General features: G+C 47.8%; 18 non-coding genes across 18 annotated transcripts; all 18 read left to right on the top strand.

Moving 5' to 3' along the window:
* The first annotated feature begins 1081 nt into the window (after window positions 1–1081).
* Window positions 1082–1272, top strand: LOC142722328 (U2 spliceosomal RNA). The gene has a single exon (XR_012874642.1). It is a non-coding gene; the product is annotated as a U2 spliceosomal RNA (small nuclear RNA).
* A 1292-nt stretch (window positions 1273–2564) lies between these two features.
* LOC142722292 (U2 spliceosomal RNA) lies at window positions 2565–2755 on the top strand. The gene has a single exon (XR_012874607.1). It is a non-coding gene; the product is annotated as a U2 spliceosomal RNA (small nuclear RNA).
* A 1300-nt stretch (window positions 2756–4055) lies between these two features.
* On the top strand, window positions 4056–4246 carry LOC142722291 (U2 spliceosomal RNA). Its single transcript, XR_012874606.1, has one exon. It is a non-coding gene; the product is annotated as a U2 spliceosomal RNA (small nuclear RNA).
* Window positions 4247–5530: 1284 nt separating this feature from the next.
* On the top strand, window positions 5531–5721 carry LOC142722288 (U2 spliceosomal RNA). The gene has a single exon (XR_012874604.1). It is a non-coding gene; the product is annotated as a U2 spliceosomal RNA (small nuclear RNA).
* A 1296-nt stretch (window positions 5722–7017) lies between these two features.
* Window positions 7018–7208, top strand: LOC142722287 (U2 spliceosomal RNA). Its single transcript, XR_012874603.1, has one exon. It is a non-coding gene; the product is annotated as a U2 spliceosomal RNA (small nuclear RNA).
* A 1292-nt stretch (window positions 7209–8500) lies between these two features.
* Window positions 8501–8691, top strand: LOC142722286 (U2 spliceosomal RNA). Its single transcript, XR_012874602.1, has one exon. It is a non-coding gene; the product is annotated as a U2 spliceosomal RNA (small nuclear RNA).
* A 1273-nt stretch (window positions 8692–9964) lies between these two features.
* On the top strand, window positions 9965–10155 carry LOC142722352 (U2 spliceosomal RNA). The gene has a single exon (XR_012874664.1). It is a non-coding gene; the product is annotated as a U2 spliceosomal RNA (small nuclear RNA).
* A 1297-nt stretch (window positions 10156–11452) lies between these two features.
* LOC142722324 (U2 spliceosomal RNA) lies at window positions 11453–11643 on the top strand. The gene has a single exon (XR_012874638.1). It is a non-coding gene; the product is annotated as a U2 spliceosomal RNA (small nuclear RNA).
* Window positions 11644–12928: 1285 nt separating this feature from the next.
* On the top strand, window positions 12929–13121 carry LOC142722312 (U2 spliceosomal RNA). The gene has a single exon (XR_012874626.1). It is a non-coding gene; the product is annotated as a U2 spliceosomal RNA (small nuclear RNA).
* A 1272-nt stretch (window positions 13122–14393) lies between these two features.
* LOC142722285 (U2 spliceosomal RNA) lies at window positions 14394–14584 on the top strand. Its single transcript, XR_012874601.1, has one exon. It is a non-coding gene; the product is annotated as a U2 spliceosomal RNA (small nuclear RNA).
* A 1292-nt stretch (window positions 14585–15876) lies between these two features.
* On the top strand, window positions 15877–16067 carry LOC142722284 (U2 spliceosomal RNA). Its single transcript, XR_012874600.1, has one exon. It is a non-coding gene; the product is annotated as a U2 spliceosomal RNA (small nuclear RNA).
* A 1288-nt stretch (window positions 16068–17355) lies between these two features.
* On the top strand, window positions 17356–17546 carry LOC142722282 (U2 spliceosomal RNA). The gene has a single exon (XR_012874598.1). It is a non-coding gene; the product is annotated as a U2 spliceosomal RNA (small nuclear RNA).
* A 1296-nt stretch (window positions 17547–18842) lies between these two features.
* Window positions 18843–19033, top strand: LOC142722281 (U2 spliceosomal RNA). The gene has a single exon (XR_012874597.1). It is a non-coding gene; the product is annotated as a U2 spliceosomal RNA (small nuclear RNA).
* A 1284-nt stretch (window positions 19034–20317) lies between these two features.
* LOC142722280 (U2 spliceosomal RNA) lies at window positions 20318–20508 on the top strand. Its single transcript, XR_012874596.1, has one exon. It is a non-coding gene; the product is annotated as a U2 spliceosomal RNA (small nuclear RNA).
* Window positions 20509–21780: 1272 nt separating this feature from the next.
* LOC142722279 (U2 spliceosomal RNA) lies at window positions 21781–21971 on the top strand. Its single transcript, XR_012874595.1, has one exon. It is a non-coding gene; the product is annotated as a U2 spliceosomal RNA (small nuclear RNA).
* Window positions 21972–23259: 1288 nt separating this feature from the next.
* On the top strand, window positions 23260–23450 carry LOC142722277 (U2 spliceosomal RNA). Its single transcript, XR_012874594.1, has one exon. It is a non-coding gene; the product is annotated as a U2 spliceosomal RNA (small nuclear RNA).
* A 1280-nt stretch (window positions 23451–24730) lies between these two features.
* On the top strand, window positions 24731–24921 carry LOC142722275 (U2 spliceosomal RNA). The gene has a single exon (XR_012874592.1). It is a non-coding gene; the product is annotated as a U2 spliceosomal RNA (small nuclear RNA).
* A 1296-nt stretch (window positions 24922–26217) lies between these two features.
* On the top strand, window positions 26218–26408 carry LOC142722274 (U2 spliceosomal RNA). Its single transcript, XR_012874591.1, has one exon. It is a non-coding gene; the product is annotated as a U2 spliceosomal RNA (small nuclear RNA).
* Window positions 26409–26597: the final 189 nt, after the last annotated feature.

Raw genomic sequence — 26597 nt, 5'->3', positions numbered from 1 at the left:
ATTGGAACACCTCATTCACCTTCCTTGTCTTCTCTCCGCCCTCCCTTTTAGGTAAGTTAAAGAGCTGCACCTGAGCCAGCCACTGATTGATTGATTGATTGATTGATTGATTGATTGATTGATTGATTGATTGATTGATTGATGCAGCACAACAGTCAAATAGTGGAGTGGAGTAGGGGAACAGCAAACAGCCAATAAAGCAGCCCGCCCGCTCGCCTGCCCGCCACAATGGACCTACCTGTGTACACTAGATGGATGTGATGGAATGTACTGTCGTCCCTACATTTCAAGAAGAAGTAAGAATTGCAGTTGCAACAAAGCCTTGCTTGCCTACAAAGAGAGCAGCAATTTGGATTTGTTACTATGTTACCTAGAAGAATAACAAACTGTGCAAGGATGGAGGTTGTAGGAGCAAGGAGAAGTTGTCTGTAAAGTTGGTGGATGCCTATTTTCCATTTTGCAGTCCCTTGTCTCCCTCTTGTGGCCTCCTGGAGGCAACTAGCTGTGCAAAAAAAAGACAGCCTGGCGGCCGGCTGTTGCAGTGTTGCCCTCTCAGGCAACACTGAGTGACTGACTGAGCCTCACCGTCTTATATAAAGTTCAGACGGAACTTTGCACGTGTCATAGTGGAGCCCTCAGGATTCCAGAGCCAGCTTTCTGACATCATAATGGGGCCTCAGAGATAAAAGCCTGGGCCCAGGCAGTGTTGGTCAGTGCTGCTCAGCAGGCAGCACTGGACTGGACTGGATTACAGCTGATACAAGGTGTGAAGGAACAAGGGGTGGCTGTGGGCATGCACTTGCTGCCGCTGCCAGTGTTTATCTGCATGGCAGCAGGGCATTTGGGCGTTGCCAGGAAGGCGTTTTTATGTAGATTCCTCCTCTTTCAGCACTGCATTGTGGTGCAAGCAAAAGAAGCAAATCCTGTCTGGCTTCCTCTCCGGCCTTTATTCACCTCCCGTGTAGCTGTGAGTGTGTGAGCCTGCAGGGCCCCATGGAATTGCCTAGAAGTAGGCTGAATCGCTGCAAGGGCTGAACAGCAGTATCGGGCAGGCTCGGGCAACGCGCGGCCCGTTCGGGTTATCGCTTCTCGCCCTTTTGGCTAAGATCAAGTGTAGTATCTGTTCTTATCAGTTTAATATCTGATACGTCCCCTATCTGGGGACCATATATTAAATGGATTTTTAGAACAGGGAGATGGAAATAGAGCTTGCTCTGTCCACTCCACGCATTGACCTGGTATTGCAGTATTTCCAGGACCGGTGCACCCTTTCCTTATGTGTTGACTAAAAGCAGATTCCAAAAGTGTTTTTTGTCTTTGCTATTGTTTCTGTCTTTCTGAAGGGATCTCCCCTTTTAATCCCATTATTTCAACACCTGTTGGACAATGCATGAGTGATAATGAGCTCATTGATTAAATGCAATTAATGAATAGATTGCCACCTCTTGTTGTGTGTCGTCTGTGTTTCTGTGTTTCCGGCATTTCACATTGGAACACCTCATTCACCTTCCTTGTCTTCTCTCCGCCCTCCCTTTTAGGTAAGTTAAAGAGCTGCACCTGAGCCAGCCACTGATTGATTGATTGATTGATTGATTGATTGATTGATTGATTGATTGATTGATTGATGCAGCACAACAGTCAAATAGTGGAGTGGAGTAGGGGAACAGCAAACAGCCAATAAAGCAGCCCGCCCGCTCGCCTGCCCGCCACAATGGACCTACCTGTGTACACTAGATGGATGTGATGGAATGTACTGTCGTCCCTACATTTCAAGAAGAAGTAAGAATTGCAGTTGCAACAAAGCCTTGCTTGCCTACAAAGAGAGCAGCAATTTGGATTTGTTACTATGTTACCTAGAAGAATAACAAACTGTGCAAGGATGGAGGTTGTAGGAGCAAGGAGAAGTTGTCTGTAAAGTTGGTGGATGCCTATTTTCCATTTTGCAGTCCCTTGTCTCCCTCTTGTGGCCTCCTGGAGGCAACTAGCTGTGCAAAAAAAAGACAGCCTGGCGGCCGGCTGTTGCAGTGTTGCCCTCTCAGGCAACACTGAGTGACTGACTGAGCCTCACCGTCTTATATAAAGTTCAGACGGAACTTTGCACGTGTCATAGTGGAGCCCTCAGGATTCCAGAGCCAGCTTTCTGACATCATAATGGGGCCTCAGAGATAAAAGCCTGGGCCCAGGCAGTGTTGGTCAGTGCTGCTCAGCAGGCAGCACTGGACTGGACTGGATTACAGCTGATACAAGGTGTGAAGGAACAAGGGGTGGCTGTGGGCATGCACTTGCTGCCGCTGCCAGTGTTTATCTGCATGGCAGCAGGGCATTTGGGCGTTGCCAGGAAGGCGTTTTTATGTAGATTCCTCCTCTTTCAGCACTGCATTGTGGTGCAAGCAAAAGAAGCAAATCCTGTCTGGCTTCCTCTCCGGCCTTTATTCACCTCCCGTGTAGCTGTGAGTGTGTGAGCCTGCAGGGCCCCATGGAATTGCCTAGAAGTAGGCTGAATCGCTGCAAGGGCTGAACAGCAGTATCGGGCAGGCTCGGGCAACGCGCGGCCCGTTCGGGTTATCGCTTCTCGGCCTTTTGGCTAAGATCAAGTGTAGTATCTGTTCTTATCAGTTTAATATCTGATACGTCCCCTATCTGGGGACCATATATTAAATGGATTTTTAGAACAGGGAGATGGAAATAGAGCTTGCTCTGTCCACTCCACGCATTGACCTGGTATTGCAGTATTTCCAGGACCGGTGCACCCTTTCCTTATGTGTTGACTAAAAGCAGATTCCAAAAGTGTTTTTTGTCTTTGCTATTGTTTCTGTCTTTCTGAAGGGATCTCCCCTTTTAATCCCATTATTTCAACACCTGTTGGACAATGCATGAGTGATAATGAGCTCATTGATTAAATGCAATTAATGAATAGATTGCCACCTCTTGTTGTGTGTCGTCTGTGTTTCTGTGTTTCCGGCATTTCACATTGGAACACCTCATTCACCTTCCTTGTCTTCTCTCCGCCCTCCCTTTTAGGTAAGTTAAAGAGCTGCACCTGAGCCAGCCACTGATTGATTGATTGATTGATTGATTGATTGATTGATTGATTGATTGATTGATTGATTGATTGATGCAGCACAACAGTCAAATAGTGGAGTGGAGTAGGGGAACAGCAAACAGCCAATAAAGCAGCCCGCCCGCTCGCCTGCCCGCCACAATGGACCTACCTGTGTACACTAGATGGATGTGATGGAATGTACTGTCGTCCCTACATTTCAAGAAGAAGTAAGAATTGCAGTTGCAACAAAGCCTTGCTTGCCTACAAAGAGAGCAGCAATTTGGATTTGTTACTATGTTACCTAGAAGAATAACAAACTGTGCAAGGATGGAGGTTGTAGGAGCAAGGAGAAGTTGTCTGTAAAGTTGGTGGATGCCTATTTTCCATTTTGCAGTCCCTTGTCTCCCTCTTGTGGCCTCCTGGAGGCAACTAGCTGTGCAAAAAAAAGACAGCCTGGCGGCCGGCTGTTGCAGTGTTGCCCTCTCAGGCAACACTGAGTGACTGACTGAGCCTCACCGTCTTATATAAAGTTCAGACGGAACTTTGCACGTGTCATAGTGGAGCCCTCAGGATTCCAGAGCCAGCTTTCTGACATCATAATGGGGCCTCAGAGATAAAAGCCTGGGCCCAGGCAGTGTTGGTCAGTGCTGCTCAGCAGGCAGCACTGGACTGGACTGGATTACAGCTGATACAAGGTGTGAAGGAACAAGGGGTGGCTGTGGGCATGCACTTGCTGCCGCTGCCAGTGTTTATCTGCATGGCAGCAGGGCATTTGGGCGTTGCCAGGAAGGCGTTTTTATGTAGATTCCTCCTCTTTCAGCACTGCATTGTGGTGCAAGCAAAAGAAGCAAATCCTGTCTGGCTTCCTCTCCGGCCTTTATTCACCTCCCGTGTAGCTGTGAGTGTGTGAGCCTGCAGGGCCCCATGGAATTGCCTAGAAGTAGGCTGAATCGCTGCAAGGGCTGAACAGCAGTATCGGGCAGGCTCGGGCAACGCGCGGCCCGTTCGGGTTATCGCTTCTCGGCCTTTTGGCTAAGATCAAGTGTAGTATCTGTTCTTATCAGTTTAATATCTGATACGTCCCCTATCTGGGGACCATATATTAAATGGATTTTTAGAACAGGGAGATGGAAATAGAGCTTGCTCTGTCCACTCCACGCATTGACCTGGTATTGCAGTATTTCCAGGACCGGTGCACCCTTTCCTTATGTGTTGACTAAAAGCAGATTCCAAAAGTGTTTTTTGTCTTTGCTATTGTTTCTGTCTTTCTGAAGGGATCTCCCCTTTTAATCCCATTATTTCAACACCTGTTGGACAATGCATGAGTGATAATGAGCTCATTGATTAAATGCAATTAATGAATAGATTGCCACCTCTTGTTGTGTGTCGTCTGTGTTTCTGTGTTTCCGGCATTTCACATTGGAACACCTCATTCACCTTCCTTGTCTTCTCTCCGCCCTCCCTTTTAGGTAAGTTAAAGAGCTGCACCTGAGCCAGCCACTGATTGATTGATTGATTGATTGATTGATTGATTGATTGATTGATTGATGCAGCACAACAGTCAAATAGTGGAGTGGAGTAGGGGAACAGCAAACAGCCAATAAAGCAGCCCGCCCGCTCGCCTGCCCGCCACAATGGACCTACCTGTGTACACTAGATGGATGTGATGGAATGTACTGTCGTCCCTACATTTCAAGAAGAAGTAAGAATTGCAGTTGCAACAAAGCCTTGCTTGCCTACAAAGAGAGCAGCAATTTGGATTTGTTACTATGTTACCTAGAAGAATAACAAACTGTGCAAGGATGGAGGTTGTAGGAGCAAGGAGAAGTTGTCTGTAAAGTTGGTGGATGCCTATTTTCCATTTTGCAGTCCCTTGTCTCCCTCTTGTGGCCTCCTGGAGGCAACTAGCTGTGCAAAAAAAAGACAGCCTGGCGGCCGGCTGTTGCAGTGTTGCCCTCTCAGGCAACACTGAGTGACTGACTGAGCCTCACCGTCTTATATAAAGTTCAGACGGAACTTTGCACGTGTCATAGTGGAGCCCTCAGGATTCCAGAGCCAGCTTTCTGACATCATAATGGGGCCTCAGAGATAAAAGCCTGGGCCCAGGCAGTGTTGGTCAGTGCTGCTCAGCAGGCAGCACTGGACTGGACTGGATTACAGCTGATACAAGGTGTGAAGGAACAAGGGGTGGCTGTGGGCATGCACTTGCTGCCGCTGCCAGTGTTTATCTGCATGGCAGCAGGGCATTTGGGCGTTGCCAGGAAGGCGTTTTTATGTAGATTCCTCCTCTTTCAGCACTGCATTGTGGTGCAAGCAAAAGAAGCAAATCCTGTCTGGCTTCCTCTCCGGCCTTTATTCACCTCCCGTGTAGCTGTGAGTGTGTGAGCCTGCAGGGCCCCATGGAATTGCCTAGAAGTAGGCTGAATCGCTGCAAGGGCTGAACAGCAGTATCGGGCAGGCTCGGGCAACGCGCGGCCCGTTCGGGTTATCGCTTCTCGGCCTTTTGGCTAAGATCAAGTGTAGTATCTGTTCTTATCAGTTTAATATCTGATACGTCCCCTATCTGGGGACCATATATTAAATGGATTTTTAGAACAGGGAGATGGAAATAGAGCTTGCTCTGTCCACTCCACGCATTGACCTGGTATTGCAGTATTTCCAGGACCGGTGCACCCTTTCCTTATGTGTTGACTAAAAGCAGATTCCAAAAGTGTTTTTTGTCTTTGCTATTGTTTCTGTCTTTCTGAAGGGATCTCCCCTTTTAATCCCATTATTTCAACACCTGTTGGACAATGCATGAGTGATAATGAGCTCATTGATTAAATGCAATTAATGAATAGATTGCCACCTCTTGTTGTGTGTCGTCTGTGTTTCTGTGTTTCCGGCATTTCACATTGGAACACCTCATTCACCTTCCTTGTCTTCTCTCCGCCCTCCCTTTTAGGTAAGTTAAAGAGCTGCACCTGAGCCAGCCACTGATTGATTGATTGATTGATTGATTGATTGATTGATTGATTGATTGATTGATTGATTGATGCAGCACAACAGTCAAATAGTGGAGTGGAGTAGGGGAACAGCAAACAGCCAATAAAGCAGCCCGCCCGCTCGCCTGCCCGCCACAATGGACCTACCTGTGTACACTAGATGGATGTGATGGAATGTACTGTCGTCCCTACATTTCAAGAAGAAGTAAGAATTGCAGTTGCAACAAAGCCTTGCTTGCCTACAAAGAGAGCAGCAATTTGGATTTGTTACTATGTTACCTAGAAGAATAACAAACTGTGCAAGGATGGAGGTTGTAGGAGCAAGGAGAAGTTGTCTGTAAAGTTGGTGGATGCCTATTTTCCATTTTGCAGTCCCTTGTCTCCCTCTTGTGGCCTCCTGGAGGCAACTAGCTGTGCAAAAAAAAGACAGCCTGGCGGCCGGCTGTTGCAGTGTTGCCCTCTCAGGCAACACTGAGTGACTGACTGAGCCTCACCGTCTTATATAAAGTTCAGACGGAACTTTGCACGTGTCATAGTGGAGCCCTCAGGATTCCAGAGCCAGCTTTCTGACATCATAATGGGGCCTCAGAGATAAAAGCCTGGGCCCAGGCAGTGTTGGTCAGTGCTGCTCAGCAGGCAGCACTGGACTGGACTGGATTACAGCTGATACAAGGTGTGAAGGAACAAGGGGTGGCTGTGGGCATGCACTTGCTGCCGCTGCCAGTGTTTATCTGCATGGCAGCAGGGCATTTGGGCGTTGCCAGGAAGGCGTTTTTATGTAGATTCCTCCTCTTTCAGCACTGCATTGTGGTGCAAGCAAAAGAAGCAAATCCTGTCTGGCTTCCTCTCCGGCCTTTATTCACCTCCCGTGTAGCTGTGAGTGTGTGAGCCTGCAGGGCCCCATGGAATTGCCTAGAGGTAGGCTGAATCGCTGCAAGGGCTGAACAGCAGTATCGGGCAGGCTCGGGCAACGCGCGGCCCGTTCGGGTTATCGCTTCTCGGCCTTTTGGCTAAGATCAAGTGTAGTATCTGTTCTTATCAGTTTAATATCTGATACGTCCCCTATCTGGGGACCATATATTAAATGGATTTTTAGAACAGGGAGATGGAAATAGAGCTTGCTCTGTCCACTCCACGCATTGACCTGGTATTGCAGTATTTCCAGGACCGGTGCACCCTTTCCTTATGTATTGACTAAAAGCAGATTCCAAAAGTGTTTTTTGTCTTTGCTATTGTTTCTGTCTTTCTGAAGGGATCTCCCCTTTTAATCCCATTATTTCAACACCTGTTGGACAATGCATGAGTGATAATGAGCTCATTGATTAAATGCAATTAATGAATAGATTGCCACCTCTTGTTGTGTGTCGTCTGTGTTTCTGTGTTTCCGGCATTTCACATTGGAACACCTCATTCACCTTCCTTGTCTTCTCTCCGCCCTCCCTTTTAGGTAAGTTAAAGAGCTGCACCTGAGCCAGCCACTGATTGATTGATTGATTGATTGATTGATTGATTGATTGATTGATTGATTGATTGATGCAGCACAACAGTCAAATAGTGGAGTGGAGTAGGGGAACAGCAAACAGCCAATAAAGCAGCCCGCCCGCTCGCCTGCCCGCCACAATGGACCTACCTGTGTACACTAGATGGATGTGATGGAATGTACTGTCGTCCCTACATTTCAAGAAGAAGTAAGAATTGCAGTTGCAACAAAGCCTTGCTTGCCTACAAAGAGAGCAGCAATTTGGATTTGTTACTATGTTACCTAGAAGAATAACAAACTGTGCAAGGATGGAGGTTGTAGGAGCAAGGAGAAGTTGTCTGTAAAGTTGGTGGATGCCTATTTTCCATTTTGCAGTCCCTTGTCTCCCTCTTGTGGCCTCCTGGAGGCAACTAGCTGTGCAAAAAAAAGACAGCCTGGCGGCCGGCTGTTGCAGTGTTGCCCTCTCAGGCAACACTGAGTGACTGACTGAACCTCACCGTCTTATATAAAGTTCAGACGGAACTTTGCACGTGTCATAGTGGAGCCCTCAGGATTCCAGAGCCAGCTTTCTGACATCATAATGGGGCCTCAGAGATAAAAGCCTGGGCCCAGGCAGTGTTGGTCAGTGCTGCTCAGCAGGCAGCACTGGACTGGACTGGATTACAGCTGATACAAGGTGTGAAGGAACAAGGGGTGGCTGTGGGCATGCACTTGCTGCCGCTGCCAGTGTTTATCTGCATGGCAGCAGGGCATTTGGGCGTTGCCAGGAAGGCGTTTTTATGTAGATTCCTCCTCTTTCAGCACTGCATTGTGGTGCAAGCAAAAGAAGCAAATCCTGTCTGGCTTCCTCTCCGGCCTTTATTCACCTCCCGTGTAGCTGTGAGTGTGTGAGCCTGCAGGGCCCCATGGAATTGCCTAGAAGTAGGCTGAATCGCTGCAAGGGCTGAACAGCAGTATCGGGCAGGCTCGGGCAACGCGCGGCCCGTTCGGGTTATCGCTTCTCGGCCTTTTGGCTAAGATCAAGTGTAGTATCTGTTCTTATCAGTTTAATATCTGATACGTCCCCTATCTGGGGACCATATATTAAATGGATTTTTAGAACAGGGAGATGGAAATAGAGCTTGCTCTGTCCACTCCACGCATTGACCTGGTATTGCAGTATTTCCAGGACCGGTGCACCCTTTCCTTATGTGTTGACTAAAAGCAGATTCCAAAAGTGTTTTTTGTCTTTGCTATTGTTTCTGTCTTTCTGAAGGGATCTCCCCTTTTAATCCCATTATTTCAACACCTGTTGGACAATGCATGAGTGATAATGAGCTCATTGATTAAATGCAATTAATGAATAGATTGCCACCTCTTGTTGTGTGTCGTCTGTGTTTCTGTGTTTCCGGCATTTCACATTGGAACACCTCATTCACCTTCCTTGTCTTCTCTCCGCCCTCCCTTTTAGGTAAGTTAAAGAGCTGCACCTGAGCCAGCCACTTGATTGATTGATTGATTGATTGATTGATTGATTGATGCAGCACAACAGTCAAATAGTGGAGTGGAGTAGGGGAACAGCAAACAGCCAATAAAGCAGCCCGCCCGCTCGCCTGCCCGCCACAATGGACTTACCTGTGTACACTAGATGGATGTGATGGAATGTACTGTCGTCCCTACATTTCAAGAAGAAGTAAGAATTGCAGTTGCAACAAAGCCTTGCTTGCCTACAAAGAGAGCAGCAATTTGGATTTGTTACTATGTTACCTAGAAGAATAACAAACTGTGCAAGGATGGAGGTTGTAGGAGCAAGGAGAAGTTGTCTGTAAAGTTGGTGGATGCCTATTTTCCATTTTGCAGTCCCTTGTCTCCCTCTTGTGGCCTCCTGGAGGCAACTAGCTGTGCAAAAAAAAGACAGCCTGGCGGCCGGCTGTTGCAGTGTTGCCCTCTCAGGCAACACTGAGTGACTGACTGAGCCTCACCGTCTTATATAAAGTTCAGACGGAACTTTGCACGTGTCATAGTGGAGCCCTCAGGATTCCAGAGCCAGCTTTCTGACATCATAATGGGGCCTCAGAGATAAAAGCCTGGGCCCAGGCAGTGTTGGTCAGTGCTGCTCAGCAGGCAGCACTGGACTGGACTGGATTACAGCTGATACAAGGTGTGAAGGAACAAGGGGTGGCTGTGGGCATGCACTTGCTGCCGCTGCCAGTGTTTATCTGCATGGCAGCAGGGCATTTGGGCGTTGCCAGGAAGGCGTTTTTATGTAGATTCCTCCTCTTTCAGCACTGCATTGTGGTGCAAGCAAAAGAAGCAAATCCTGTCTGGCTTCCTCTCCGGCCTTTATTCACCTCCCGTGTAGCTGTGAGTGTGTGAGCCTGCAGGGCCCCATGGAATTGCCTAGAAGTAGGCTGAATCGCTGCAAGGGCTGAACAGCAGTATCGGGCAGGCTCGGGCAACGCGCGGCCCGTTCGGGTTATCGCTTCTCGGCCTTTTGGCTAAGATCAAGTGTAGTATCTGTTCTTATCAGTTTAATATCTGATACGTCCCCTATCTGGGGACCATATATTAAATGGATTTTTAGAACAGGGAGATGGAAATAGAGCTTGCTCTGTCCACTCCACGCATTGACCTGGTATTGCAGTATTTCCAGGAGCGGTGCACCCTTTCCTTATGTGTTGACTAAAAGCAGATTCCAAAAGTGTTTTTTTGTCTTTGCTATTGTTTCTGTCTTTCTGAAGGGATCTCCCCTTTTAATCCCATTATTTCAACACCTGTTGGACAATGCATGAGTGATAATGAGCTCATTGATTAAATGCAATTAATGAATAGATTGCCACCTCTTGTTGTGTGTCGTCTGTGTTTCTGTGTTTCCGGCATTTCACATTGGAACACCTCATTCACCTTCCTTGTCTTCTCTCCGCCCTCCCTTTTAGGTAAGTTAAAGAGCTGCACCTGAGCCAGCCACTGATGTATTGATTGATTGATTGATTGATTTATTGATTGATTGATTGATTGATTGATTGATGCAGCACAACAGTCAAATAGTGGAGTGGAGTAGGGGAACAGCAAACAGCCAATAAAGCAGCCCGCCCGCTCGCCTGCCCGCCACAATGGACCTACCTGTGTACACTAGATGGATGTGATGGAATGTACTGTCGTCCCTACATTTCAAGAAGAAGTAAGAATTGCAGTTGCAACAAAGCCTTGCTTGCCTACAAAGAGAGCAGCAATTTGGATTTGTTACTATGTTACCTAGAAGAATAACAAACTGTGCAAGGATGGAGGTTGTAGGAGCAAGGAGAAGTTGTCTGTAAAGTTGGTGGATGCCTATTTTCCATTTTGCAGTCCCTTGTCTCCCTCTTGTGGCCTCCTGGAGGCAACTAGCTGTGCAAAAAAAAGACAGCCTGGCGGCCGGCTGTTGCAGTGTTGCCCTCTCAGGCAACACTGAGTGACTGACTGAGCCTCACCGTCTTATATAAAGTTCAGACGGAACTTTGCACGTGTCATAGTGGAGCCCTCAGGATTCCAGAGCCAGCTTTCTGACATCATAATGGGGCCTCAGAGATAAAAGCCTGGGCCCAGGCAGTGTTGGTCAGTGCTGCTCAGCAGGCAGCACTGGACTGGACTGGATTACAGCTGATACAAGGTGTGAAGGAACAAGGGGTGGCTGTGGGCATGCACTTGCTGCCGCTGCCAGTGTTTATCTGCATGGCAGCAGGGCATTTGGGCGTTGCCAGGAAGGCGTTTTTATGTAGATTCCTCCTCTTTCAGCACTGCATTGTGGTGCAAGCAAAAGAAGCAAATCCTGTCTGGCTTCCTCTCCGGCCTTTATTCACCTCCCGTGTAGCTGTGAGTGTGTGAGCCTGCAGGGCCCCATGGAATTGCCTAGAAGTAGGCTGAATCGCTGCAAGGGCTGAACAGCAGTATCGGGCAGGCTCGGGCAACGCGCGGCCCGTTCGGGTTATCGCTTCTCGGCCTTTTGGCTAAAATCAAGTGTAGTATCTGTTCTTATCAGTTTAATATCTGATACGTCCCCTATCTGGGGACCATATATTAAATGGATTTTTAGAACAGGGAGATGGAAATAGAGCTTGCTCTGTCCACTCCACGCATTGACCTGGTATTGCAGTATTTCCAGGACCGGTGCACCCTTTCCTTATGTGTTGACTAAAAGCAGATTCCAAAAGTGTTTTTTGTCTTTGCTATTGTTTCTGTCTTTCTGAAGGGATCTCCCCTTTTAATCCCATTATTTCAACACCTGTTGGACAATGCATGAGTGATAATGAGCTCATTGATTAAATGCAATTAATGAATAGATTGCCACCTCTTGTTGTGTGTCGTCTGTGTTTCTGTGTTTCCGGCATTTCACATTGGAACACCTCATTCACCTTCCTTGTCTTCTCTCCGCCCTCCCTTTTAGGTAAGTTAAAGAGCTGCACCTGAGCCAGCCACTGATTGATTGATTGATTGATTGATTGATTGATTGATTGATTGATTGATGCAGCACAACAGTCAAATAGTGGAGTGGAGTAGGGGAACAGCAAACAGCCAATAAAGCAGCCCGCCCGCTCGCCTGCCCGCCACAATGGACCTACCTGTGTACACTAGATGGATGTGATGGAATGTACTGTCGTCCCTACATTTCAAGAAGAAGTAAGAATTGCAGTTGCAACAAAGCCTTGCTTGCCTACAAAGAGAGCAGCAATTTGGATTTGTTACTATGTTACCTAGAAGAATAACAAACTGTGCAAGGATGGAGGTTGTAGGAGCAAGGAGAAGTTGTCTGTAAAGTTGGTGGATGCCTATTTTCCATTTTGCAGTCCCTTGTCTCCCTCTTGTGGCCTCCTGGAGGCAACTAGCTGTGCAAAAAAAAAGACAGCCTGGCGGCCGGCTGTTGCAGTGTTGCCCTCTCAGGCAACACTGAGTGACTGACTGAGCCTCACCGTCTTATATAAAGTTCAGACGGAACTTTGCACGTGTCATAGTGGAGCCCTCAGGATTCCAGAGCCAGCTTTCTGACATCATAATGGGGCCTCAGAGATAAAAGCCTGGGCCCAGGCAGTGTTGGTCAGTGCTGCTCAGCAGGCAGCACTGGACTGGACTGGATTACAGCTGATACAAGGTGTGAAGGAACAAGGGGTGGCTGTGGGCATGCACTTGCTGCCGCTGCCAGTGTTTATCTGCATGGCAGCAGGGCATTTGGGCGTTGCCAGGAAGGCGTTTTTATGTAGATTCCTCCTCTTTCAGCACTGCATTGTGGTGCAAGCAAAAGAAGCAAATCCTGTCTGGCTTCCTCTCCGGCCTTTATTCACCTCCCGTGTAGCTGTGAGTGTGTGAGCCTGCAGGGCCCCATGGAATTGCCTAGAAGTAGGCTGAATCGCTGCAAGGTCTGAACAGCAGTATCGGGCAGGCTCGGGCAACGCGCGGCCCGTTCGGGTTATCGCTTCTCGGCCTTTTGGCTAAGATCAAGTGTAGTATCTGTTCTTATCAGTTTAATATCTGATATGTCCCCTATCTGGGGACCATATATTAAATGGATTTTTAGAACAGGGAGATGGAAATAGAGCTTGCTCTCTGTCCACTCCACGCATTGACCTGGTATTGCAGTATTTCCAGGACCGGTGCACCCTTTCCTTATGTGTTGACTAAAAGCAGATTCCAAAAGTGTTTTTTGTATTTGCTATTGTTTCTGTCTTTCTGAAGGGATCTCCCCTTTTAATCCCATTATTTCAACACCTGTTGGACAATGCATGAGTGATAATGAGCTCATTGATTAAATGCAATTAATGAATAGATTGCCACCTCTTGTTGTGTGTCGTCTGTGTTTCTGTGTTTCCGGCATTTCACATTGGAACACCTCATTCACCTTCCTTGTCTTCTCTCCGCCCTCCCTTTTAGGTAAGTTAAAGAGCTGCACCTGAGCCAGCCACTGATTGATTGATTGATTGATTGATTGATTGATTGATGCAGCACAACAGTCAAATAGTGGAGTGGAGTAGGGGAACAGCAAACAGCCAATAAAGCAGCCCGCCCGCTCGCCTGCCCGCCACAATGGACCTACCTGTGTACACTAGATGGATGTGATGGAATGTACTGTCGTCCCTACATTTCAAGAAGAAGTAAGAATTGCAGTTGCAACAAAGCCTTGCTTGCCTACAAAGAGAGCAGCAATTTGGATTTGTTACTATGTTACCTAGAAGAATAACAAACTGTGCAAGGATGGAGGTTGTAGGAGCAAGGAGAAGTTGTCTGTAAAGTTGGTGGATGCCTATTTTCCATTTTGCAGTCCCTTGTCTCCCTCTTGTGGCCTCCTGGAGGCAACTAGCTGTGCAAAAAAAAGACAGCCTGGCGGCCGGCTGTTGCAGTGTTGCCCTCTCAGGCAACACTGAGTGACTGACTGAGCCTCACCGTCTTATATAAAGTTCAGACGGAACTTTGCACGTGTCATAGTGGAGCCCTCAGGATTCCAGAGCCAGCTTTCTGACATCATAATGGGGCCTCAGAGATAAAAGCCTGGGCCCAGGCAGTGTTGGTCAGTGCTGCTCAGCAGGCAGCACTGGACTGGACTGGATTACAGCTGATACAAGGTGTGAAGGAACAAGGGGTGGCTGTGGGCATGCACTTGCTGCCGCTGCCAGTGTTTATCTGCATGGCAGCAGGGCATTTGGGCGTTGCCAGGAAGGCGTTTTTATGTAGATTCCTCCTCTTTCAGCACTGCATTGTGGTGCAAGCAAAAGAAGCAAATCCTGTCTGGCTTCCTCTCCGGCCTTTATTCACCTCCCGTGTAGCTGTGAGTGTGTGAGCCTGCAGGGCCCCATGGAATTGCCTAGAAGTAGGCTGAATCGCTGCAAGGGCTGAACAGCAGTATCGGGCAGGCTCGGGCAACGCGCGGCCCGTTCGGGTTATCGCTTCTCGGCCTTTTGGCTAAGATCAAGTGTAGTATCTGTTCTTATCAGTTTAATATCTGATACGTCCCCTATCTGGGGACCATATATTAAATGGATTTTTAGAACAGGGAGATGGAAATAGAGCTTGCTCTGTCCACTCCACGCATTGACCTGGTATTGCAGTATTTCCAGGACCGGTGCACCCTTTCCTTATGTGTTGACTAAAAGCAGATTCCAAAAGTGTTTTTTGTCTTTGCTATTGTTTCTGTCTTTCTGAAGGGATCTCCCCTTTTAATCCCATTATTTCAACACCTGTTGGACAATGCATGAGTGATAATGAGCTCATTGATTAAATGCAATTAATGAATAGATTGCCACCTCTTGTTGTGTGTCGTCTGTGTTTCTGTGTTTCCGGCATTTCACATTGGAACACCTCATTCACCTTCCTTGTCTTCTCTCCGCCCTCCCTTTTAGGTAAGTTAAAGAGCTGCACCTGAGCCAGCCACTGATTGATTGATTGATTGATTGATTGATTGATTGATTGATTGATTGATTGATTGATGCAGCACAACAGTCAAATAGTGGAGTGGAGTAGGGGAACAGCAAACAGCCAATAAAGCAGCCCGCCCGCTCGCCTGCCCGCCACAATGGACCTACCTGTGTACACTAGATGGATGTGATGGAATGTACTGTCGTCCCTACATTTCAAGAAGAAGTAAGAATTGCAGTTGCAACAAAGCCTTGCTTGCCTACAAAGAGAGCAGCAATTTGGATTTGTTACTATGTTACCTAGAAGAATAACAAACTGTGCAAGGATGGAGGTTGTAGGAGCAAGGAGAAGTTGTCTGTAAAGTTGGTGGATGCCTATTTTCCATTTTGCAGTCCCTTGTCTCCCTCTTGTGGCCTCCTGGAGGCAACTAGCTGTGCAAAAAAAAGACAGCCTGGCGGCCGGCTGTTGCAGTGTTGCCCTCTCAGGCAACACTGAGTGACTGACTGAGCCTCACCGTCTTATATAAAGTTCAGACGGAACTTTGCACGTGTCATAGTGGAGCCCTCAGGATTCCAGAGCCAGCTTTCTGACATCATAATGGGGCCTCAGAGATAAAAGCCTGGGCCCAGGCAGTGTTGGTCAGTGCTGCTCAGCAGGCAGCACTGGACTGGACTGGATTACAGCTGATACAAGGTGTGAAGGAACAAGGGGTGGCTGTGGGCATGCACTTGCTGCCGCTGCCAGTGTTTATCTGCATGGCAGCAGGGCATTTGGGCGTTGCCAGGAAGGCGTTTTTATGTAGATTCCTCCTCTTTCAGCACTGCATTGTGGTGCAAGCAAAAGAAGCAAATCCTGTCTGGCTTCCTCTCCGGCCTTTATTCACCTCCCGTGTAGCTGTGAGTGTGTGAGCCTGCAGGGCCCCATGGAATTGCCTAGAAGTAGGCTGAATCGCTGCAAGGGCTGAACAGCAGTATCGGGCAGGCTCGGGCAACGCGCGGCCCGTTCGGGTTATCGCTTCTCGGCCTTTTGGCTAAGATCAAGTGTAGTATCTGTTCTTATCAGTTTAATATCTGATACGTCCCCTATCTGGGGACCATATATTAAATGGATTTTTAGAACAGGGAGATGGAAATAGAGCTTGCTCTGTCCACTCCACGCATTGACCTGGTATTGCAGTATTTCCAGGACCGGTGCACCCTTTCCTTATGTGTTGACTAAAAGCAGATTCCAAAAGTGTTTTTTGTCTTTGCTATTGTTTCTGTCTTTCTGAAGGGATCTCCCCTTTTAATCCCATTATTTCAACACCTGTTGGACAATGCATGAGTGATAATGAGCTCATTGATTAAATGCAATTAATGAATAGATTGCCACCTCTTGTTGTGTGTCGTCTGTGTTTCTGTGTTTCCGGCATTTCACATTGGAACACCTCATTCACCTTCCTTGTCTTCTCTCCGCCCTCCCTTTTAGGTAAGTTAAAGAGCTGCACCTGAGCCAGCCACTGATTGATTGATTGATTGATTGATTGATTGATTGATTGATTGATTGATTGATGCAGCACAACAGTCAAATAGTGGAGTGGAGTAGGGGAACAGCAAACAGCCAATAAAGCAGCCCGCCCGCTCGCCTGCCCGCCACAATGGACCTACCTGTGTACACTAGATGGATGTGATGGAATGTACTGTCGTCCCTACATTTCAAGAAGAAGTAAGAATTGCAGTTGCAACAAAGCCTTGCTTGCCTACAAAGAGAGCAGCAATTTGGATTTGTTACTATGTTACCTAGAAGAATAACAAACTGTGCAAGGATGGAGGTTGTAGGAGCAAGGAGAAGTTGTCTGTAAAGTTGGTGGATGCCTATTTTCCATTTTGCAGTCCCTTGTCTCCCTCTTGTGGCCTCCTGGAGGCAACTAGCTGTGCAAAAAAAAGACAGCCTGGCGGCCGGCTGTTGCAGTGTTGCCCTCTCAGGCAACACTGAGTGACTGACTGAGCCTCACCGTCTTATATAAAGTTCAGACGGAACTTTGCACGTGTCATAGTGGAGCCCTCAGGATTCCAGAGCCAGCTTTCTGACATCATAATGGGGCCTCAGAGATAAAAGCCTGGGCCCAGGCAGTGTTGGTCAGTGCTGCTCAGCAGGCAGCACTGGACTGGACTGGATTACAGCTGATACAAGGTGTGAAGGAACAAGGGGTGGCTGTGGGCATGCACTTGCTGCCGCTGCCAGTGTTTATCTGCATGGCAGCAGGGCATTTGGGCGTTGCCAGGAAGGCGTTTTTATGTAGATTCCTCCTCTTTCAGCACTGCATTGTGGTGCAAGCAAAAGAAGCAAATCCTGTCTGGCTTCCTCTCCGGCCTTTATTCACCTCCCGTGTAGCTGTGAGTGTGTGAGCCTGCAGGGCCCCATGGAATTGCCTAGAAGTAGGCTGAATCGCTGCAAGGGCTGAACAGCAGTATCGGGCAGGCTCGGGCAACGCGCGGCCCGTTCGGGTTATCGCTTCTCGGCCTTTTGGCTAAGATCAAGTGTAGTATCTGTTCTTATCAGTTTAATATCTGATACGTCCCCTATCTGGGGACCATATATTAAATGGATTTTTAGAACAGGGAGATGGAAATAGAGCTTGCTCTGTCCACTCCACGCATTGACCTGGTATTGCAGTATTTCCAGGACCGGTGCACCCTTTCCTTATGTGTTGACTAAAAGCAGATTCCAAAAGTGTTTTTTGTCTTTGCTATTGTTTCTGTCTTTCTGAAGGGATCTCCCCTTTTAATCCCATTATTTCAACACCTGTTGGACAATGCATGAGTGATAATGAGCTCATTGATTAAATGCAATTAATGAATAGATTGCCACCTCTTGTTGTGTGTCGTCTGTGTTTCTGTGTTTCCGGCATTTCACATTGGAACACCTCATTCACCTTCCTTGTCTTCTCTCCGCCCTCCCTTTTAGGTAAGTTAAAGAGCTGCACCTGAGCCAGCCACTGATTGATTGATTGATTGATTGATTGATTGATTGATTGATTGATTGATTGATTGATTGATGCAGCACAACAGTCAAATAGTGGAGTGGAGTAGGGGAACAGCAAACAGCCAATAAAGCAGCCCGCCCGCTCGCCTGCCCGCCACAATGGACCTACCTGTGTACACTAGATGGATGTGATGGAATGTACTGTCGTCCCTACATTTCAAGAAGAAGTAAGAATTGCAGTTGCAACAAAGCCTTGCTTGCCTACAAAGAGAGCAGCAATTTGGATTTGTTACTATGTTACCTAGAAGAATAACAAACTGTGCAAGGATGGAGGTTGTAGGAGCAAGGAGAAGTTGTCTGTAAAGTTGGTGGATGCCTATTTTCCATTTTGCAGTCCCTTGTCTCCCTCTTGTGGCCTCCTGGAGGCAACTAGCTGTGCAAAAAAAAGACAGCCTGGCGGCCGGCTGTTGCAGTGTTGCCCTCTCAGGCAACACTGAGTGACTGACTGAGCCTCACCGTCTTATATAAAGTTCAGACGGAACTTTGCACGTGTCATAGTGGAGCCCTCAGGATTCCAGAGCCAGCTTTCTGACATCATAATGGGGCCTCAGAGATAAAAGCCTGGGCCCAGGCAGTGTTGGTCAGTGCTGCTCAGCAGGCAGCACTGGACTGGACTGGATTACAGCTGATACAAGGTGTGAAGGAACAAGGGGTGGCTGTGGGCATGCACTTGCTGCCGCTGCCAGTGTTTATCTGCATGGCAGCAGGGCATTTGGGCGTTGCCAGGAAGGCGTTTTTATGTAGATTCCTCCTCTTTCAGCACTGCATTGTGGTGCAAGCAAAAGAAGCAAATCCTGTCTGGCTTCCTCTCCGGCCTTTATTCACCTCCCGTGTAGCTGTGAGTGTGTGAGCCTGCAGGGCCCCATGGAATTGCCTAGAAGTAGGCTGAATCGCTGCAAGGGCTGAACAGCAGTATCGGGCAGGCTCGGGCAACGCGCGGCCCGTTCGGGTTATCGCTTCTCGGCCTTTTGGCTAAGATCAAGTGTAGTATCTGTTCTTATCAGTTTAATATCTGATACGTCCCCTATCTGGGGACCATATATTAAATGGATTTTTAGAACAGGGAGATGGAAATAGAGCTTGCTCTGTCCACTCCACGCATTGACCTGGTATTGCAGTATTTCCAGGACCGGTGCACCCTTTCCTTATGTGTTGACTAAAAGCAGATTCCAAAAGTGTTTTTTGTCTTTGCTATTGTTTCTGTCTTTCTGAAGGGATCTCCCCTTTTAATCCCATTATTTCAACACCTGTTGGACAATGCATGAGTGATAATGAGCTCATTGATTAAATGCAATTAATGAATAGATTGCCACCTCTTGTTGTGTGTCGTCTGTGTTTCTGTGTTTCCGGCATTTCACATTGGAACACCTCATTCACCTTCCTTGTCTTCTCTCCGCCCTCCCTTTTAGGTAAGTTAAAGAGCTGCACCTGAGCCAGCCACTGATCGATTGATTGATTGATTGATTGATTGATTGATTGATTGATTGATGCAGCACAACAGTCAAATAGTGGAGTGGAGTAGGGGAACAGCAAACAGCCAATAAAGCAGCCCGCCCGCTCGCCTGCCCGCCACAATGGACCTACCTGTGTACACTAGATGGATGTGATGGAATGTACTGTCGTCCCTACATTTCAAGAAGAAGTAAGAATTGCAGTTGCAACAAAGCCTTGCTTGCCTACAAAGAGAGCAGCAATTTGGATTTGTTACTATGTTACCTAGAAGAATAACAAACTGTGCAAGGATGGAGGTTGTAGGAGCAAGGAGAAGTTGTCTGTAAAGTTGGTGGATGCCTATTTTCCATTTTGCAGTCCCTTGTCTCCCTCTTGTGGCCTCCTGGAGGCAACTAGCTGTGCAAAAAAAAGACAGCCTGGCGGCCGGCTGTTGCAGTGTTGCCCTCTCAGGCAACACTGAGTGACTGACTGAGCCTCACAGTCTTATATAAAGTTCAGACGGAACTTTGCACGTGTCATAGTGGAGCCCTCAGGATTCCAGAGCCAGCTTTCTGACATCATAATGGGGCCTCAGAGATAAAAGCCTGGGCCCAGGCAGTGTTGGTCAGTGCTGCTCAGCAGGCAGCACTGGACTGGACTGGATTACAGCTGATACAAGGTGTGAAGGAACAAGGGTTGGCTGTGGGCATGCACTTGCTGCCGCTGCCAGTGTTTATCTGCATGGCAGCAGGGCATTTGGGCGTTGCCAGGAAGGCGTTTTTATGTAGATTCCTTCTCTTTCAGCACTGCATTGTGGTGCAAGCAAAAGAAGCAAATCCTGTCTGGCTTCCTCTCCGGCCTTTATTCACCTCCCGTGTAGCTGTGAGTGTGTGAGCCTGCAGGGCCCCATGGAATTGCCTAGAAGTAGGCTGAATCGCTGCAAGGGCTGAACAGCAGTATCGGGCAGGCTCGGGCAACGCGCGGCCCGTTCGGGTTATCGCTTCTCGGCCTTTTGGCTAAGATCAAGTGTAGTATCTGTTCTTATCAGTTTAATATCTGATACGTCCCCTATCTGGGGACCATATATTAAATGGATTTTTAGAACAGGGAGATGGAAATAGAGCTTGCTCTGTCCACTCCACGCATTGACCTGGTATTGCAGTATTTCCAGGACCGGTGCACCCTTTCCTTATGTGTTGACTAAAAGCAGATTCCAAAAGTGTTTTTTGTCTTTGCTATTGTTTCTGTCTTTCTGAAGGGATCTCCCCTTTTAATCCCATTATTTCAACACCTGTTGGACAATGCATGAGTGATAATGAGCTCATTGATTAAATGCAATTAATGAATAGATTGCCACCTCTTGTTGTGTGTCGTCTGTGTTTCTGTGTTTCCGGCATTTCACATTGGAACACCTCATTCACCTTCCTTGTCTTCTCTCCGCCCTCCCTTTTAGGTAAGTTAAAGAGCTGCACCTGAGCCAGCCACTGATTGATTGATTGATTGATTGATTGATTGATTGATGCAGCACAACAGTCAAATAGTGGAGTGGAGTAGGGGAACAGCAAACAGCCAATAAAGCAGCCCGCCCGCTCGCCTGCCCGCCACAATGGACCTACCTGTGTACACTAGATGGATGTGATGGAATGTACTGTCGTCCCTACATTTCAAGAAGAAGTAAGAATTGCAGTTGCAACAAAGCCTTGCTTGCCTACAAAGAGAGCAGCAATTTGGATTTGTTACTATGTTACCTAGAAGAATAACAAACTGTGCAAGGATGGAGGTTGTAGGAGCAAGGAGAAGTTGTCTGTAAAGTTGGTGGATGCCTATTTTCCATTTTGCAGTCCCTTGTCTCCCTCTTGTGGCCTCCTGGAGGCAACTAGCTGTGCAAAAAAAAGACAGCCTGGCGGCCGGCTGTTGCAGTGTTGCCCTCTCAGGCAACACTGAGTGACTGACTGAGCCTCACCGTCTTATATAAAGTTCAGACGGAACTTTGCACGTGTCATAGTGGAGCCCTCAGGATTCCAGAGCCAGCTTTCTGACATCATAATGGGGCCTCAGAGATAAAAGCCTGGGCCCAGGCAGTGTTGGTCAGTGCTGCTCAGCAGGCAGCACTGGACTGGACTGGATTACAGCTGATACAAGGTGTGAAGGAACAAGGGGTGGCTGTGGGCATGCACTTGCTGCCGCTGCCAGTGTTTATCTGCATGGCAGCAGGGCATTTGGGCGTTGCCAGGAAGGCGTTTTTATGTAGATTCCTCCTCTTTCAGCACTGCATTGTGGTGCAAGCAAAAGAAGCAAATCCTGTCTGGCTTCCTCTCCGGCCTTTATTCACCTCCCGTGTAGCTGTGAGTGTGTGAGCCTGCAGGGCCCCATGGAATTGCCTAGAAGTAGGCTGAATCGCTGCAAGGGCTGAACAGCAGTATCGGGCAGGCTCGGGCAACGCGCGGCCCGTTCGGGTTATCGCTTCTCGGCCTTTTGGCTAAGATCAAGTGTAGTATCTGTTCTTATCAGTTTAATATCTGATACGTCCCCTATCTGGGGACCATATATTAAATGGATTTTTAGAACAGGGAGATGGAAATAGAGCTTGCTCTGTCCACTCCACGCATTGACCTGGTATTGCAGTATTTCCAGGACCGGTGCACCCTTTCCTTATGTGTTGACTAAAAGCAGATTCCAAAAGTGTTTTTTGTCTTTGCTATTGTTTCTGTCTTTCTGAAGGGATCTCCCCTTTTAATCCCATTATTTCAACACCTGTTGGACAATGCATGAGTGATAATGAGCTCATTGATTAAATGCAATTAATGAATAGATTGCCACCTCTTGTTGTGTGTCGTCTGTGTTTCTGTGTTTCCGGCATTTCACATTGGAACACCTCATTCACCTTCCTTGTCTTCTCTCCGCCCTCCCTTTTAGGTAAGTTAAAGAGCTGCACCTGAGCCAGCCACTGATTGATTGATTGATTGATTGATTGATTGATTGATTGATTGATTGATTGATGCAGCACAACAGTCAAATAGTGGAGTGGAGTAGGGGAACAGCAAACAGCCAATAAAGCAGCCCGCCCGCTCGCCTGCCCGCCACAATGGACCTACCTGTGTACACTAGATGGATGTGATGGAATGTACTGTCGTCCCTACATTTCAAGAAGAAGTAAGAATTGCAGTTGCAACAAAGCCTTGCTTGCCTACAAAGAGAGCAGCAATTTGGATTTGTTACTATGTTACCTAGAAGAATAACAAACTGTGCAAGGATGGAGGTTGTAGGAGCAAGGAGAAGTTGTCTGTAAAGTTGGTGGATGCCTATTTTCCATTTTGCAGTCCCTTGTCTCCCTCTTGTGGCCTCCTGGAGGCAACTAGCTGTGCAAAAAAAAGACAGCCTGGCGGCCGGCTGTTGCAGTGTTGCCCTCTCAGGCAACACTGAGTGACTGACTGAGCCTCACCGTCTTATATAAAGTTCAGACGGAACTTTGCACGTGTCATAGTGGAGCCCTCAGGATTCCAGAGCCAGCTTTCTGACATCATAATGGGGCCTCAGAGATAAAAGCCTGGGCCCAGGCAGTGTTGGTCAGTGCTGCTCAGCAGGCAGCACTGGACTGGACTGGATTACAGCTGATACAAGGTGTGAAGGAACAAGGGGTGGCTGTGGGCATGCACTTGCTGCCGCTGCCAGTGTTTATCTGCATGGCAGCAGGGCATTTGGGCGTTGCCAGGAAGGCGTTTTTATGTAGATTCCTCCTCTTTCAGCACTGCATTGTGGTGCAAGCAAAAGAAGCAAATCCTGTCTGGCTTCCTCTCCGGCCTTTATTCACCTCCCGTGTAGCTGTGAGTGTGTGAGCCTGCAGGGCCCCATGGAATTGCCTAGAAGTAGGCTGAATCGCTGCAAGGGCTGAACAGCAGTATCGGGCAGGCTCGGGCAACGCGCGGCCCGTTCGGGTTATCGCTTCTCGGCCTTTTGGCTAAGATCAAGTGTAGTATCTGTTCTTATCAGTTTAATATCTGATACGTCCCCTATCTGGGGACCATATATTAAATGGATTTTTAGAACAGGGAGATGGAAATAGAGCTTGCTCTGTCCACTCCACGCATTGACCTGGTATTGCAGTATTTCCAGGACCGGTGCACCCTTTCCTTATGTGTTGACTAAAAGCAGATTCCAAAAGTGTTTTTTGTCTTTGCTATTGTTTCTGTCTTTCTGAAGGGATCTCCCCTTTTAATCCCATTATTTCAACACCTGTTGGACAATGCATGAGTGATAATGAGCTCATTGATTAAATGCAATTAATGAATAGATTGCCACCTCTTGTTGTGTGTCGTCTGTGTTTCTGTGTTTCCGGCATTTCACATTGGAACACCTCATTCACCTTCCTTGTCTTCTCTCCGCCCTCCCTTTTAGGTAAGTTAAAGAGCTGCACCTGAGCCAGCCACTGATCGATTGATTGATTGATTGATTGATTGATTGATTGATTGATGCAGCACAACAGTCAAATAGTGGAGTGGAGTAGGGGAACAGCAAACAGCCAATAAAGCAGCCCGCCCGCTCGCCTGCCCGCCACAATGGACCTACCTGTGTACACTAGATGGATGTGATGGAATGTACTGTCGTCCCTACATTTCAAGAAGAAGTAAGAATTGCAGTTGCAACAAAGCCTTGCTTGCCTACAAAGAGAGCAGCAATTTGGATTTGTTACTATGTTACCTAGAAGAATAACAAACTGTGCAAGGATGGAGGTTGTAGGAGCAAGGAGAAGTTGTCTGTAAAGTTGGTGGATGCCTATTTTCCATTTTGCAGTCCCTTGTCTCCCTCTTGTGGCCTCCTGGAGGCAACTAGCTGTGCAAAAAAAAGACAGCCTGGCGGCCGGCTGTTGCAGTGTTGCCCTCTCAGGCAACACTGAGTGACTGACTGAGCCTCACAGTCTTATATAAAGTTCAGACGGAACTTTGCACGTGTCATAGTGGAGCCCTCAGGATTCCAGAGCCAGCTTTCTGACATCATAATGGGGCCTCAGAGATAAAAGCCTGGGCCCAGGCAGTGTTGGTCAGTGCTGCTCAGCAGGCAGCACTGGACTGGACTGGATTACAGCTGATACAAGGTGTGAAGGAACAAGGGTTGGCTGTGGGCATGCACTTGCTGCCGCTGCCAGTGTTTATCTGCATGGCAGCAGGGCATTTGGGCGTTGCCAGGAAGGCGTTTTTATGTAGATTCCTTCTCTTTCAGCACTGCATTGTGGTGCAAGCAAAAGAAGCAAATCCTGTCTGGCTTCCTCTCCGGCCTTTATTCACCTCCCGTGTAGCTGTGAGTGTGTGAGCCTGCAGGGCCCCATGGAATTGCCTAGAAGTAGGCTGAATCGCTGCAAGGGCTGAACAGCAGTATCGGGCAGGCTCGGGCAACGCGCGGCCCGTTCGGGTTATCGCTTCTCGGCCTTTTGGCTAAGATCAAGTGTAGTATCTGTTCTTATCAGTTTAATATCTGATACGTCCCCTATCTGGGGACCATATATTAAATGGATTTTTAGAACAGGGAGATGGAAATAGAGCTTGCTCTGTCCACTCCACGCATTGACCTGGTATTGCAGTATTTCCAGGACCGGTGCACCCTTTCCTTATGTGTTGACTAAAAGCAGATTCCAAAAGTGTTTTTTGTCTTTGCTATTGTTTCTGTCTTTCTGAAGGGATCTCCCCTTTTAATCCCATTATTTCAACACCTGTTGGACAATGCATGAGTGATAATGAGCTCATTGATTAAATGCAATTAATGAATAGATTGCCACCTCTTGTTGTGTGTCGTCTGTGTTTCTGTGTTTCCGGCATTTCACATTGGAACACCTCATTCACCTTCCTTGTCTTCTCTCCGCCCTCCCTTTTAGGTAAGTTAAAGAGCTGCACCTGAGCCAGCCACTGATTGATTGATTGATTGATTGATTGATTGATTGATTGATTGATTGATTGATTGATTGATGCAGCACAACAGTCAAATAGTGGAGTGGAGTAGGGGAACAGCAAACAGCCAATAAAGCAGCCCGCCCGCTCGCCTGCCCGCCACAATGGACCTACCTGTGTACACTAGATGGATGTGATGGAATGTACTGTCGTCCCTACATTTCAAGAAGAAGTAAGAATTGCAGTTGCAACAAAGCCTTGCTTGCCTACAAAGAGAGCAGCAATTTGGATTTGTTACTATGTTACCTAGAAGAATAACAAACTGTGCAAGGATGGAGGTTGTAGGAGCAAGGAGAAGTTGTCTGTAAAGTTGGTGGATGCCTATTTTCCATTTTGCAGTCCCTTGTCTCCCTCTTGTGGCCTCCTGGAGGCAACTAGCTGTGCAAAAAAAAGACAGCCTGGCGGCCGGCTGTTGCAGTGTTGCCCTCTCAGGCAACACTGAGTGACTGACTGAGCCTCACCGTCTTATATAAAGTTCAGACGGAACTTTGCACGTGTCATAGTGGAGCCCTCAGGATTCCAGAGCCAGCTTTCTGACATCATAATGGGGCCTCAGAGATAAAAGCCTGGGCCCAGGCAGTGTTGGTCAGTGCTGCTCAGCAGGCAGCACTGGACTGGACTGGATTACAGCTGATACAAGGTGTGAAGGAACAAGGGGTGGCTGTGGGCATGCACTTGCTGCCGCTGCCAGTGTTTATCTGCATGGCAGCAGGGCATTTGGGCGTTGCCAGGAAGGCGTTTTTATGTAGATTCCTCCTCTTTCAGCACTGCATTGTGGTGCAAGCAAAAGAAGCAAATCCTGTCTGGCTTCCTCTCCGGCCTTTATTCACCTCCCGTGTAGCTGTGAGTGTGTGAGCCTGCAGGGCCCCATGGAATTGCCTAGAAGTAGGCTGAATCGCTGCAAGGGCTGAACAGCAGTATCGGGCAGGCTCGGGCAACGCGCGGCCCGTTCGGGTTATCGCTTCTCGGCCTTTTGGCTAAGATCAAGTGTAGTATCTGTTCTTATCAGTTTAATATCTGATACGTCCCCTATCTGGGGACCATATATTAAATGGATTTTTAGAACAGGGAGATGGAAATAGAGCTTGCTCTGTCCACTCCACGCATTGACCTGGTATTGCAGTATTTCCAGGACCGGTGCACCCTTTCCTTATGTGTTGACTAAAAGCAGATTCCAAAAGTGTTTTTTGTCTTTGCTATTGTTTCTGTCTTTCTGAAGGGATCTCCCCTTTTAATCCCATTATTTCAACACCTGTTGGACAATGCATGAGTGATAATGAGCTCATTGATTAAATGCAATTAATGAATAGATTGCCACCTCTTGTTGTGTGTCGTCT

The sequence above is a fragment of the Rhinoderma darwinii genome, unplaced genomic scaffold (assembly GCF_050947455.1).
Source record: "Rhinoderma darwinii isolate aRhiDar2 unplaced genomic scaffold, aRhiDar2.hap1 Scaffold_533, whole genome shotgun sequence".
Taxonomy (NCBI): domain Eukaryota; kingdom Metazoa; phylum Chordata; class Amphibia; order Anura; family Rhinodermatidae; genus Rhinoderma; species Rhinoderma darwinii.
The sequence above is the reverse complement of the archived record's forward strand: the minus strand, read 5'-3'. Positions and strand labels throughout refer to the sequence as shown.